Source organism: Tachypleus tridentatus, chromosome 4 (assembly GCF_004210375.1).
Source record: "Tachypleus tridentatus isolate NWPU-2018 chromosome 4, ASM421037v1, whole genome shotgun sequence".
In the NCBI taxonomy this organism is placed as follows: Eukaryota; Metazoa; Arthropoda; class Merostomata; order Xiphosura; family Limulidae; genus Tachypleus; species Tachypleus tridentatus.
The window spans coordinates 4,646,908-4,662,146 of record NC_134828.1 but is presented as its reverse complement, the minus strand read 5'-3'; the positions used below and the strand labels follow the sequence as shown (position 1 = coordinate 4,662,146).

General features: G+C 32.3%; 1 pseudogene across 1 annotated transcript in view; it reads left to right on the top strand.

The window, feature by feature from the left end:
• The first annotated feature begins 11,218 nt into the window (after positions 1-11,218).
• Positions 11,219-15,239, top strand: part of LOC143248477 (multiple PDZ domain protein-like) — a 115,410-nt pseudogene continuing 111,389 nt past the window's right edge. The window contains exons 1-2 of the transcript XR_013026998.1: positions 11,219-11,563; positions 13,832-13,994. The product of XR_013026998.1 is annotated as a multiple PDZ domain protein-like (transcript). The remainder of the gene's footprint in view (positions 11,564-13,831; positions 13,995-15,239) is intronic.

Here is a 15,239-nt window from a genome sequence, read left to right as displayed (position 1 = left end):
GACAGTTGCCGTCCATTCTACAAAGTTTTATCATGAATACTCTACCAAAACAATCTATCAATAGACAGTTGCCGTCCATTCTACAAAGTTTCATCATGACTACTCTCCCTAAACAATCTATCAATAGACAGTTGCCGTCCATTCTACAAAGTTTTATCATGAATACTCTCCCTAAACAATCTATCAATAGACAGTTGCCGTCCATTCTACAAAGTTTCATCATGAATACTCTCCATAAACAATCTGATATAATTATTTTTTGTTATTTTTCTGTTTGTTATTTCAAAGTTACAGAAGCTCCTATGTTATTGTTACTTCTACGTTATGGTGAAGATATTATGGTAATATTCTACGTTATGGTAAACATATTAGTAATGTTCTACGTTATGGTAAACATATTAGTAATGTTCTACGTTATGGTAAACATATTAGTAATGTTCTACGTTATGGTAAACATATTAGTAATACCAAATATATAATACTAATATATTTACTAGTAAATACTATAAATACTAGTAAATATATAATACTAATATTTTTACCATAATATAGAATATTACCAATCTATTCACCATAACATAGAATATTACAGATATACTTACCGTAACGTATAATGTTACTAATATATTTGCCATAATATAGAATATTCTACATTCTATATTGTACATTTAACACAACATTTTTCAACACTTATATAATAATTATCAAATTTCCTAATGTCAATTGCACAACGTTTTACCCACTTGTTTTTCATAATACTATATTTCAACTCAACCGTTATGGTTTTAAAAGAAATCATTACATGGTAGCGAAGTTTTTATTTTTAGTTCTAAACGTTTCTGAGAAATAATCTCTTTGTTGTTTTCAATATGTAACTTTTATATAAAAAATCGACAATAGCAAGCTACAAAGTACAAGTTCATATAATGCGACAGTTTGTACACGTTTATATAATGCGACAGTTTGTACACGTTTATATAATACGACAGTTTGTACACGTTTATGTAATGCGACAGTTTGTACACGTTTATATAATGCGACAGTTTGTACACGTTCATATAATACGACAGTTTGTACACGTTCATATAATGCGACAGTTTGTACACGTTCATATAATGCGACAGTTTGTACACGTTTATATAATGCGACAGTTTGTACACGTTTATATAATGCGACAGTTTTTACACGTTTATATAATGCGATAGTTTGTACACGTTTATATAATACGACAGTTTGTACACGTTCATATAATGCGACAGTTTGTACACGTTCATATAATGCGACAGTTTTTACACGTTTATATAATGCGACAGTTTGTACACGTTTATATAATGCGACAATTTGTACACGTTTATATAATGCGACAGTTTGTACACGTTCATATAATGCGACAGTTTGTACACGTTCATATAATGCGACAGTTTGTACACGTTTATATAATGCGACAGTTTGTACACGTTTATATAATACGACAGTTTGTACACGTTTATGTAATGCGACAGTTTGTACACGTTTATATAATGCGACAGTTTGTACACGTTCATATAATACGACAATTTGTACACGTTCATATAATGCGACAGTTTGTACACGTTTATATAATGCGACAGTTTGTACACGTTCATATAATGCGACAGTTTGTACACGTTCATATAATGCGACAGTTTGTACACGTTTATATAATACGACAGTTACGTTACAGCAAGAAGGTTAATATGACAGAAAGTTGGAAGTGAACACTTGTATCCTCCACCCCAATGGTTCAGCTGAAAGTACAATAGGTTATGACGCTAAATACTGTATTTCGGTACCCAAGGTGAGCATAGCACGGATATTTAGCTACGCAACTTTGAACTTAGAAACGAACAAACTTTTAACATTCTTTAAGAAAAAATGAATCATAGAAATTAAACACAATTTCTGCTCCATGTGACACTTGTATGTCACTTTGAGATAAGTGATAAAGCTAAACATAACAACCAGATTCGGTATTTTCCGAATTAGTAGAAAGAAATATATGTTTTGCATGCCATAAAACTCTGGTGTTAACATAACTTTGTCCTTTCCGTTCTACGAGTTCCGTAAAACTCTGGTGTTAACATAACTTTGTCCTTTCCGTTCTACGAGTTCCGTAAAACTCTAGTGTTGATATAACTTTGTCCTATCCTTATTACAATTTCCATAAAATCCTAGTGTTGACATAACTTTGTCCTTTCCGTAATACAATTTTCATAAAATCCAAGTGTTGACATAACTTTGTCCTTTCCTTATTACGATTTCCATAAAATCCTAGTGTTGACATAACTTTGTCCTTTCCTTATTACAATTTTCATAAAATCCAAGTGTTGACATAACTTTGTCCTTTCCTTATTACGATTTCCATAAAATCCTAGTGTTGACATAACTTTGTCCTTTCCTTATTACAATTTCCATAAAATCCTAGTGTTGACGTAACTTTGTCCTTTCCGTACTATAATTTCCATAAAATCCTAGTGTTGACGTAACTTTATTCTTTCCGTACTACGATTCCAATAAAACCTTAGTGTTGACGTAACTTTGTCCTTTCCTTATTACGATTTCCATAAAACCCTAGTGTTGACATAACTTCGTCCTTTCCTTATTACAATTTCCATAAAACTCTAGTGTTGACATAACTTTGTCCTTTCCTTATTATTTCCATACGATTTCCATCCATAAACTCTAGTGTTGACATAACTTTGTCCTTTCCGTACTACGATTTCCATAAACCTCTAGTGTTGACATAACTTTGTCCTTTCCGTACTACAATTTCCATAAAATCCTGGTGTTGACATAACTTTGTCCTTTCCTTATTACGATTTCCATAAAACCTTAGTGTTGACATAACTTTGTCCTTTCCTTATTACAATTTCCATAAAACCCCGGTGTTGACATAACTTTGTCCTTTCCGTACTATGATCCATAAACTTCTAGTGTTGACATAACTTTGTCCTTTCCGTGCTACAATTTCCATAAAACCCTGGTGTTGACATAACTTTGTCCTTTCCGTACTACGATTTCCATAAAACTCTAGTGTTGACATAACTTTGTCCTTTCCGTACTACGATTTCCATATAAAACCTTAGTGTTGACATAACTTTGTCCTTTCCTTATTACAATTTTCATAAACCTCTAGTGTTGACATAACTTTGTCCTTTCCGTACTACAATTTCCATAAAATCCTGGTGTTGACATAACTTTGTCCTTTCCTTATTACGATTTCCATAAAACCTTAGTGTTGACATAACTTTGTCCTTTCCTTATTACAATTTCCATAAAACCCCGGTGTTGACATAACTTTGTCCTTTCCGTACTACGATTTCCATAAACCTCTTGTGTTGACATAACTTTGTCCTTTCCGTACTACGATTTCCATATAAAACCTTAGTGTTGACAGCCTTTCAGTATTACGATTTCTCTTATAGAACAGTGTAGTAATTTTATATTTCAAACAACATATAGTTAGAATCTACTTATACGTAAAATATACTTGTATGTTTGCAGACATTTATAAAAATATCTTCGGAATTTATTTGTCAGAAGTGAACGAAAGAGGCTTTAGTTTAGTTATATAACAATTATGAAGACAGTGATATTGTAATATATATTTTACAGTAAAACTAATTGGAATATTTAGTTTAGTTGTTCAATAAAAATGAAGATTGTAACACTGTTAACATATATTTCACAGTAAAACTATGGGGAATGTTTAGTTTACTTGTTCAATAAAAATTAAGATTGTAACACTGTTAACATATATTTCACAGTAAAACTAAGGGGAATATTTAGTTTAGTTGTTCAATAAAAAATTAAGATTGTAACACTGTTAACATATATTTCACAGTAAAACTATGGGGAATGTTTAGTTTAGTTATACAATAAAAATAAAAATGGTAACACTGTTACAATGGTAAATGAAACAAATCAACCATTAGTAATAATTTACCCTAAACCATTATTAACGAGGAACAAACCATTTATTGTTGGAGGGAGACAGGTAGTAAAGTGAGCTGTTTTATGGTCTTTCTTTAACACTGGTGTTATAGGATTTGTCAGTAATTAGTTTAATATAACTCGTGTAATTAAAATGTTTAGGAACAACTAACTTTATGCACGAGGTCATGCGGGAAACAAATCTCCTTCTGAGATTTAGCGAAATCTGTCGTCTACCGACTTAATATTAAATGTGAGTACTTTTCAAAATTAAATATACACACGTATACAAACATAATCCTATGTTTAAACTGTAACAAATTAAAGTTATTTTTCCACGTGTATTTGAGAAAGTTCTCTTTAGCTAGGTAATCCCAAGAGAACAGTTTCTTACTTCATCAAAAGATTCGTGTCTTCAGACAGAGAAAAGGTCAAATAGAGAGCCAGCATCCAACAACACAAATATATATATAATACAATATGCTACTATTATTACAGGCGATATAGTTTCCATTTCTCCTGAGAAACATTAGATGACCAAAAATATTGTGAATGTTTTTTGCTTGCATGTAACGAAAATAACTATATGTATATATAATTGTGAAAGAAACCCACTGGCATTACTAACTATAATATATTTTTATGAGTAGCTTAAACAATACGCTCATCTTGTGGATATGATCTGGTTTTATTAGCTCAATGGTAAAATATTCCAGTATTCTAAAGTGAAAAACAAACTGAAAAAAACCCATAAATCACGTTCGTCTAGACAGTGGTTGTAACACTATTGGTGTTGTGATTTTTACGTCATAGTGTTCGTTTATTCGACTACCCCTCAGGCACGTGATTTCATGTACGTACTTCTTACCAAGATGCTGTTGTTTGCCATTTAGAATTGAAATCCCGTATAACCTAAACTCTATTTTAAAAACAGGTTTAAGCAAAGTACAAAACATTGATGTGTTTGATTTAAAACTAAGCCGAGCATCCAATATATTGCAAAGTGTTTTACTGAAAGGCATACAAACATTTAATATTCCATTGACACTTAACCACGATTAATACAGAGTACCTGATGTGCAGAGTTAAACTGTATGTTGAAGGTTCGTTAGCATTAAGAACAAATACAATATGTTTAAACGTACAGATTCACAGCACGCTATCTGGACCACCACGTGGAATCATATTCCAGATTTTAGTGTTGTCAGTAATTTTTCACTAATCTTCTAACGAACAACATGAAACATAATATCTTAGTCATTAAGCGTAGTTATGACAGTTTATAATCCAGACCACAAAAATACTTTTTATTTACTGATTTAGGCTTAGTTACATGAAAACAGCCACATATTTTGACGTGTGGTTAAAAGATTGTCAACTCTTGACGACTTTAAATCCTTGATTGTTATCCGCTTAATGTGATAGTCCTAGCTTCATCACACCAAGATAAACTGTTATCACGATCTTATGTTTGTACATTCCGAACAGTGACTTCCTCAAACGTCACATCCTAAATATCTTTAATAACTACACTTTCTTGTTACGATCTACAAACCAGTTTCTTAAACATCTAATATGATACTGCCTATCTGAAGCAGTAATAATAACAAAACACATATGTAGCAGAATTACTATTTTAACCTTTACTACAGGCTTCCTTCAGGACATTCACCTCAATGTTGTTCCCTCAATTAGTTGTCCACAACTAATTCATGATCACACAAATGTTACTCACCCCATCAGACTCCACAACTAATTCATGATCACACAAATGTTACTCGCCCCATCAGATTCCACAACTAATTCATGATCACACAAATGTTACTCACCCCATCAGACTCCACAACTAATTCATGATCACACAAATGTTACTCGCCCCATCAGATTCCACAACTAATTCATGATCACACAAATGTTACTCACCCCATCAGACTCCACAACTAATTCATGATCACACAAATGTTACTCGCCCCATCAGATTCCACAACTAATTCATGATCACACAAATGTTACTCGCCCCATCAGACTCCACAACTAATTCATGATCACACAAATGTTACTCGCCCCATCAGACACCACAACTAATTCATGATCACACAAATGTTACTCGCCCCATCAAATTCCACAACTAATTCATGATCACACAAATGTTACTCGCCCCATCAGACTCCACAACTAATTCATGATCACACAAATGTTACTCGCCCCATCAGACTCCATAAGTAATTCAGGGTTCATCCAAATGCTACACGCCCCATCAAACCCCACAACTAATTCATGCCCACCCAAATATTACTTTGCCCATCATAATACACTACTAATACTTATCGAAATGTTACACACCTCAACAGATTAGATCGCTAATGCTTATCTAAACGTTAATCAGATCAACGGAGTAGACCACTAATACTTATCTAAACGTTACACACCTTAACAGATTAGACAACTAACACTTATCTAAAAGTTACACCTCAACAGACCACACCACTAATACTTATCTAAACGTTACACCTCAACAGACCACACCACTAATACTTATCTAAACGTTACACACCTCAACAGACCACACAACTAACACTTATCTAAACGTTACACACCTCAACATACCACACCACTAATACTTATCTAAACGTTACACACCTCAACAGACCACACCACTAATACTTATCTAAACGTTACACCTCAACAGACCACACCACTAATACTTATCTAAACGTTACACACCTCAACAGACCACACCACTAATACTTATCTAAACGTTACACACCTCAACAGACCACACCACTAACACTTATCTAAACGTTACTCACCTCAACATACCACACCATTAATACTTATCTAAACGTTACACACCTCAACAGACCACACCACTAATACTTATCTAAACGTTACACACCTCAACAGACCACACCACTAACACTTATCTAAACGTTACTCACCTCAACATACCACACCACTAATACTTATCTAAACGTTACTCACCTCAACATACCACACCACTAATACTTATCTAAACGTTACTCACCTCAACAGACCACACCACTAATACTTATCTAAACGTTACACACCTCAACAGACCACACCACTAATACTTATCTAAACGTTACACACCTCAACAGACCACACCACTAATACTTATCTGAACGTTTACACCTCAACAGACCACACCACTAATACTTATCTAAACGTTACGCACACCTCAACATACCACACCACTAATATGTATCTAAACGTTACACACCTCAACAGACCACAATTACTAATACTTATCTAAACGTTACGCACCTCAACAGACGGATACACCACTAATACTTATCTAAACGTTACACACCTCAACAGACCACACAACTAACACTTATCTGAACGTTACTCACCTCAACAGACCACACCACTAATACTTATCTAAACGTTACTCACCTCAACAGACCACACCACTAATACTTATCTAAACGTTACACACCTCAACAGACCACACCACTAATACTTATCTAAACGTTACTCACCTCAACAGACCACACCATTAATACTTATCTAAACGTTACACACCTCAACAGACTACACCACTAATACTTATCTAAACGTTACACACCTCAACAGACCACACCGCTAACACTTATCTAAACGTTACACACCTCAACAGACTACACCACTAATACTTATCTAAATGTTACTCACCTCAACAGATTAGATTACCAACACTTATCTAAACGTTACACCTCAACATATTAGACTTATCTAAACGTTACACACCTCAACAGATTAGACCACCAACACTTATCTAAATGTTACACCTCAACATATTAGACTTATCTAAACGTTACACACCTCAACAGATTAGACCACCAACACTTATCTAAATGTTACACCTCAACATATTAGAATTATCTAAACGTTACACCTCAACATATTGGAATTATCTAAATGTTACACACCTCAACAGAACGGAGTTCAAACTGGTTTGAAGTAAATTAATTTTAAATTTGTAAATCCTTTTCTTGACTGATTTATGTAAAGTGGTTACTACGGTTTCTCCTTAATTAAGAACGTTTCGTGTTATCTGTCTCTTTAGACTTTAGATTCTTAATTACAAAAGTAACATGTTATCTGTCTCTTTAGACTTTAGATTCTTAATTACAAGAGTTACGTGTTATCTGTCTCTTTAGACTTTAGATTCTTAATTACAAAAGTTACATGTTATCTGTCTCTTTAGACTTTAGATTCTTAATTACAAAAGTTACATGTTATCTGTCTCTTTAGACTTTAGATTCTTAATTACAAAAGTTACATGTTATCTGTCTCTTTAGACTTTAGATTCTTAATTACAAAAGTTACATGTTATTTGTCTCTTTAGACTTTAGATTCTTAATTACAAAGTTACATGTTATCTGTCTCTTTAGACTTTAGATTCTTAATTACAAAAGTTACATGTTATTTGTCTCTTTAGACTTTAGATTCTTAATTACAAAGTTACATGTTATCTGTCTCTTTAGACTTTAGATTCTTAATTACAAAAGTTACATGTTATCTGTCTCTTTAGACTTTAGATTCTTAATTACAAAAGTTACATGTTATCTGTCTCTTTAGACTTTAGATTCGTAATTACAAGAGTTACATGTTATCTGTCTCTTTAGACTTTAGATTCTTAATTACAAAAGTAACATGTTATCTGTCTCTTTAGACTTTAGATTCTTAATTACAAAAGTTACATGTTATCTGTCTCTTTAGACTTTAGATTCTTAATTACAAAAGTTACATGTTATCTGTCTCTTTAGACTTTAGATTCTTAATTACAAAAGTTACATGTTATCTGTCTCTTTAGACTTTAGATTCTTAATTAGAAAAGTTATTTGTTATCTGTCTCTTTAGACTTTAAAACTTAATTAGAAAAGTTACGTGTTATCTGTCTCTTTAGACTTTAAAACTTAATTAGAAAAGTTACGTGTTATCTGTCTCTTTTGGACTTTAAATAATTAATTAGAAAAGTTAAGTGACATCTGTCTCTTTTCGACTTCACTTAATTAGAAAAGTTATGTGCTGTATGTCTCTTTAGACTTTAAATACTTAATCACAAAAGTCACGTGTTATCTGTATCTCTAGACTTTAAATACCTAATTAGAAAATTTACGTTATCCGTCTCTTTAGACTTTAAATACTTAATGAGAAAACTTACGTGTTATCTGTTTCGTTTGGACTTTAAATACCTAATTACAATACGTGTTATCTGTCTCTTTAGACTTTAAATATTAAATTAGAAAAGGTATTCTTATCTGCCACTTTTGAATTTTAAATAATTAATTCGCAAAAATAAGTGTTATCTGTCTCTTTTAAACTTAAAATACTTAATTAGAAAAGTTACGTGTTATCTGTCTCTTTGGACTTTAACCACTTCAATACAACAGTCACGTGTTATTTGTCTGTTTCGACTTTAAATACTAAATTAGAAAAATTATATCATCTGTCTGTTTTGGACTTTAAATACTTGATTACAGAAGTTACTTGTTATATATCTCTTTCTAATATAAATACTTAATCAGAGAAATCTGATCTTCTCTTTGGACTATAACCACTTCGATACAAAAGTCACGTGTTATTTGTCTCTTTCGACTTTAAATATTTAATTAGAAAACTCACGTGCCATCTGTCTCTTTAAACTTTAAATATTTAATTAGACAAGTTGCGTGATATCTGTCTCTTTTGGATTTGAAATACTAATTTAAAAACGTGACATGTTATCTCTCCCTTTTGGGCTTTAAACACTTAAATAGAAAAGTTAAGTGATATCTCTCTGTTTTGTACTTTAAATATTTAATTAGACAAGTTGCGTGATATCTGTCTCTTTTGGATTTGAAATACTTATTTAAAAACGTGACGTGTTATCTCTCCCTTTTGGGCTTTAAACACTTAAATAGAAAAGTCACGTCTTATCTGTTGCTTTTGAACTTTAAATACGTAATTCGAAAAGTGTTATCTGTCTCTTTTAAACTTAAATTACTTAATTAGGAAAGTTACGCGCAATCTCTCTCTTTCGGACCTACATTAAAATACTTTATTAGAAAGCACGTGTTACATGTCTCTTTTGGACTATAAATACTTAATTAGAAAAGTCAGGTGTTATTTATCGCTTTAGACTTTAAATACTTAATGACAAAAAAATACGTTATCTATCTCTTTAGGACTTTAAATACTTAATTAGAAAAGTTACGTGTTATCTGTCTCTTTTGGACTTTAAATACTTAATTAGAAAAGTTAAGTGATATCTGTCTTTTTAGGACTTTAAATACTTAATTAGAAAAGTTAAGTGATATCTGTCTCTTTAGGACTTTAAATACTTAATTAGAAAAGTTAAGTGATATCTGTCTTTTTAGGACTTTAAATACTTAATTAGAAAAGTTAAGTGATATCTGTCTCTTTAGGACTTTAAATACTTAATTAGAAAAATTACGTGTTATCTGTCTCTTTTGGACTTTAAATACTTAATTAGAAAAGTTAAGTGATATCTGTCTCTTTAGAACTTTAAATACTTAATTAGAAAAGTTACGTGTTATCTGTCTCTTTTGGACTTTAAATACTTAATTAGAAAAGTTAAGTGATATCTGTCTCTTTTGGACTTTAAATACTTAATTAGAGAGAAAACGTGTTATCTGTCTCTATTGGTCTTTAAATACTTCATTAGAAAACTTACGTGTTATGTGTTTCTTTAAACGTTAAATACTGAATTCGAAAAATTAAGTGTCATCTGTCTCTTTTTTACTTTAAATACTTGATTAAAGAAGTTACACATTAGATGTCTCTTTACACTTTAAATACTGAGAAATGTTACGTATTATCTGTCTCTTTAGGACTTTAAATACGTAATTGCAGGGAAGAACAGAAGGAAGAGAAATGGAAGACAAGTTATAATTTAATTATCAATAAATCATTTTTATATTATCTGATTGTAGCATTAAACCATTTGTATATATAACCAGAAAGTTATAAATTATTTATTACAAACACCACTGTTATTACAAAACAAAACACTTTGTTTTTGTACAAGTTGAAAGTGTTTTTTGAAGCGTAAACTAACATGTAAGTTCGGCAGTGTAATAAAGCAAACACAGCACTATTATACATATATGTAGGTTAACTCTGGAAAACAGCCAAAACGCCACTCCATGAAGTTGACTAACAATCAGATGTGAATTAAAAGGACACAGTCTTAAGCTGACGACTAGAGTGTCCCCTAGTGATCAATATAAGAAGCATTAAGCGTAGTGATCGATATTTTTGGCTGGAGTAGCCGGACTTCAACGCCACACGAAGGTAGAGAAACAGTAGCATGCTTTAGAAATAGTTATACTATTATACGGAGAAAGTGTGTGTGCGTGAGAGAGAGATAATTATTGATATATTTGACCAATTTATGCTGTTTGGGACAGAACCTTGGATCTTTCAAGTAAAAAAAAAACGTAAACAGAGACGAGCGTCGAGAATAGGCGACAGACCTTGTTCTACTACTATAATTTAAATACATGTAATTAAACTACTAAATTATTTATAGTCCTAATCAGGCCATGCGTTTACCCACTGAAACTGATCTGAAGTTAGTGATCGTTAGAAAAAGTTAACCGAGGTAAGTTTTCTACTTTTTTTGAGTCATTACAATCTGTCCAGTCTGGTACAGGATACCACAGAACTGTAATGGTAAAGTTCGTTATTCTAGTAAAGGCATTAGGATAATATTAGATATTACTATTATCATTCGTTATTAACATTTACAAAGTCAGTATAAATTATAAGATATTTGAGTCCTAAAAGTTCTGACAAACAAATTAGAACATTCTAGAATGTTTGTTCGTGTATAATGCTAAAATGTTCGAAAATTAAAAATAATAAAATTAATTTAAAATGACTTTAATAAATATACCACTAGGGTTGAACGTTTTGTTCACATTTTATGATGACACAGAAACACATCCAAAAATACCATACTATTTTGTTATAACTTATTAGTTTATATATTTTTTTAAATATTATCGTTCATGTTTCTCAAATCAGCGTGGAGTAATGATGGAAATCCGTAATTCTGAGAATCACAAACGATCACTGCCGAGAAATATAAATACAGACTTGATGGAGACGCTCACACGACCTAATGACGTGTTTGTTTTTAGCGCAAGAGGCTATGTGCTCTCTGTCCTCGGGTAAAAATCTAACCCCAGATTTTATCACAGTTAGTCAGTGACCCAAAAGGGGACAGGACCGAATAATATATAGCTCTCAAGTTCTTATCTCTTGTAGTTAGGTACAAAGATTCACAACGGGGTTTTCGTGCTGTGGCCACACGGGTATCGAAACCCAATTTATAGCATTATAAGTCCGAAGACTTGCCGCTATACCACTAAAGGGGGTGGGTGACTCTCACAAATCCAAGCAGCAGCGTACTTATAATGACGTAAAGGAAGACAGATCTTAGAAACTTCAATAAGGCATTTGAAATGTGTTTCGAAAGAAGCTTCAAACAAAACAAACTAAAGTTCAAGTAATTCTCTCGAGTAAAATAAAAATGTATTAAATGAGACTGGGCAGTAGTGATATACAAAATATAAGTTACAAACTTAACGTTTTAAACTTTTTATTATCTTCTAAAAGACAATTGTTTGTGAATTATTCAACATTGTTCAAAGGTACTTAGGTAATATTATCCACAAATTTTGTAATAAATATAAAAAGGAAATACCTTAAGAACAAACCATTGCTTCACAGTAATTCCACACAGCTTCTCGGATTTATGGAATTATTCGTAATGTTGGTGGTTTAATTTATACAATTTGCGGATAGCACAGGCCTCAATAAATTCAAATGAATATATTTCTATCAGGAAAAACTTAGCTAGAACAACGAACATTTCTGTTATCTTGTTTATTTAACTTTATACGTGATATTGCCAGATAGTTTTAAACTATCAATAGATAATACTGAAAATATTACATAATATATTGCCCCTAATTAAAGCTCTCTTGGGCGTTGAAAACTGCAAAAGAGGATTCTAATCAGCGATTAATTGGGTCATGTGATGGAACCTCTATTATAAACAAATGTCTCATTTATTTCTAACTTTGCTATAGACAGTGCTCACTATCACAGCTAGTACAATAATCATTTTATCAAAAACTACTATGAAGCGGACATGCCATCTGCCGGGTAACCTTTAATCGGTACCATCAAAGCATCTTAAGTCTGTTGCTACGGCGAAAAAGGGCGGGTAAAGCGTGGCCTTATTTAAAAATTGCCAGTATTCGTTGATTAATCTGTGCGACTGGGGAGGGGTATAGTTAGGACCAATACGAAAATATGTGTATTAGAAGCACTTATTACTCTCTCAACTTTTCTATATGTAGAACTAACTGAAATCAACCGATCGGGATGAAGGGGATCTACGTTAAAAAAACATCTGTCCAATAGTGTATATATCACGTAACAGAAGCGTTGACGTACGAAACATTTTACCAATAAAGATCCAATTAGCCATCGTTTGCGAGTAACACAATGTAAAAAATGACCCAGCTTCATTTGTTCCAGAATATTAAATTGCATGCGTACAACAAATCCCGTATATATATATTAACATCACTTGCTGCAGGCTGACGTCGGTATTGCTAGGCCTAATGTAAAAATACAAGGTAAACAGATACAAGATATATATAAATGCGGGTTCAGTTCACTGGAAAATGTGGCTTCCGAAGCGAAATGATAAGAATTATTATCTAACTGAGGGAGTCAAAAATCGTGTTATAACAAGGAAAACCTGATAACAGAAGGCCTAAAGCAAAATCTTACAATAAAAAACGTGATTTTTCACCATTCTTATAGCACTATAACTACCATAATTTCTTTCCAGTGAATAACGTCCTTCGTACCACTAAAATATCAGAACATGGAAAGGAATAATTTTCATTACGCAGACGACGAGGACGTAGCGGTTCTGCTGCCAAACGACGGTATTACACCAGATAACCGCCTCTCTCCAGCACGTGCCCTATGTCCTGCAAACACCACCTACGGTAAGATCAAATAGTGTGTAGACACCCCATGGGTAGAGATATAACTTGTAAACTTCTGTACAGTGTATAAATATCCTACCAACACGTGTATATCACATGTTTAGCATCAGGGGGGGGAGAGGTGATTTGTCCAGAGGGGGAAGCAAAAGCATAAAATGTAGATTATAAAATTTAAAAAAAATGTACAAGCCAGTCAATACAGATAAAATTAATTACTTGTAGTCATTAATCGTATCTACGATTACGTACTTCCAATTAAAGATAAAAACAAGACATATTCGGCTACTTTATTTATACATAATTTCATCCTTCTGTCCTTTTGATTAAATTATTATTTATTGCATCTTCATAGAAACTATCAGTCTTTTTTTAAGAAGCTTTTTCTCAAACGTGATTAACGCTAAACTTGCAAGTCTCGCTTGTCGTACATTTCTGGCGTAGCTGTGTATCATTCTAAATGAGAAAACTGCGTTATTCTTTCAGTCAGGCTTAGAGCTAACATCGGTCTAACATTTGTGATGATGCATTCTTTATCACTAAAACTTTTCGTACCAAACTTGTTCACTAATAAGCTTTCAATAATACAGGTACAATATTTTCCTATCATCTTTTGAATCCACATTCAAGCCTGAAGGGTGGCACTTAAAAGAAATATACGCATACAAAAAATAACAGTATCATTCAATACAATGCCCGAAGCACCTGCACATCAAATGACATTAGAGAAGTAACAAAGAACCATGATTGTGAGATGCAAGTTATGAAAAAAATAAGTTTTCAAATATTGCAAGAACTATAAATTATTATTATTTTCTTGTTATATTTGATTTGTTTATTTTATATTTTAATTTCTAAAATAGTCATTACGAAAAGTTAATTTATTTATAAATTATTCATTTCGCTTACATTTTTAGTGATTTAAATAATTTGATATATAGACTACAAATTGCCAGTTAGTTCCAGTTTTGCATGTATTTTGAAATAATATGAAATGGTGTGTGTGTTTTTCTTATAGCAAAGCCACATAGGGCTATCTGCTCAGCCCACCGAGGGGAATCGAACCCTGATTTTAGCGTTGTAAATCCGGAGACATACCGCTGTACTAGTGGGGCCTATGAAACGGTAATTGCTTCTTTTATGCCATAAAAGAGGCCAATATAACGTTCAAAATGGTTTTTTTTTAAATACAAGTATGAATTTGATTTTTTTGTTCCGAAAACTATTCATATAAGAAACATTTTATAG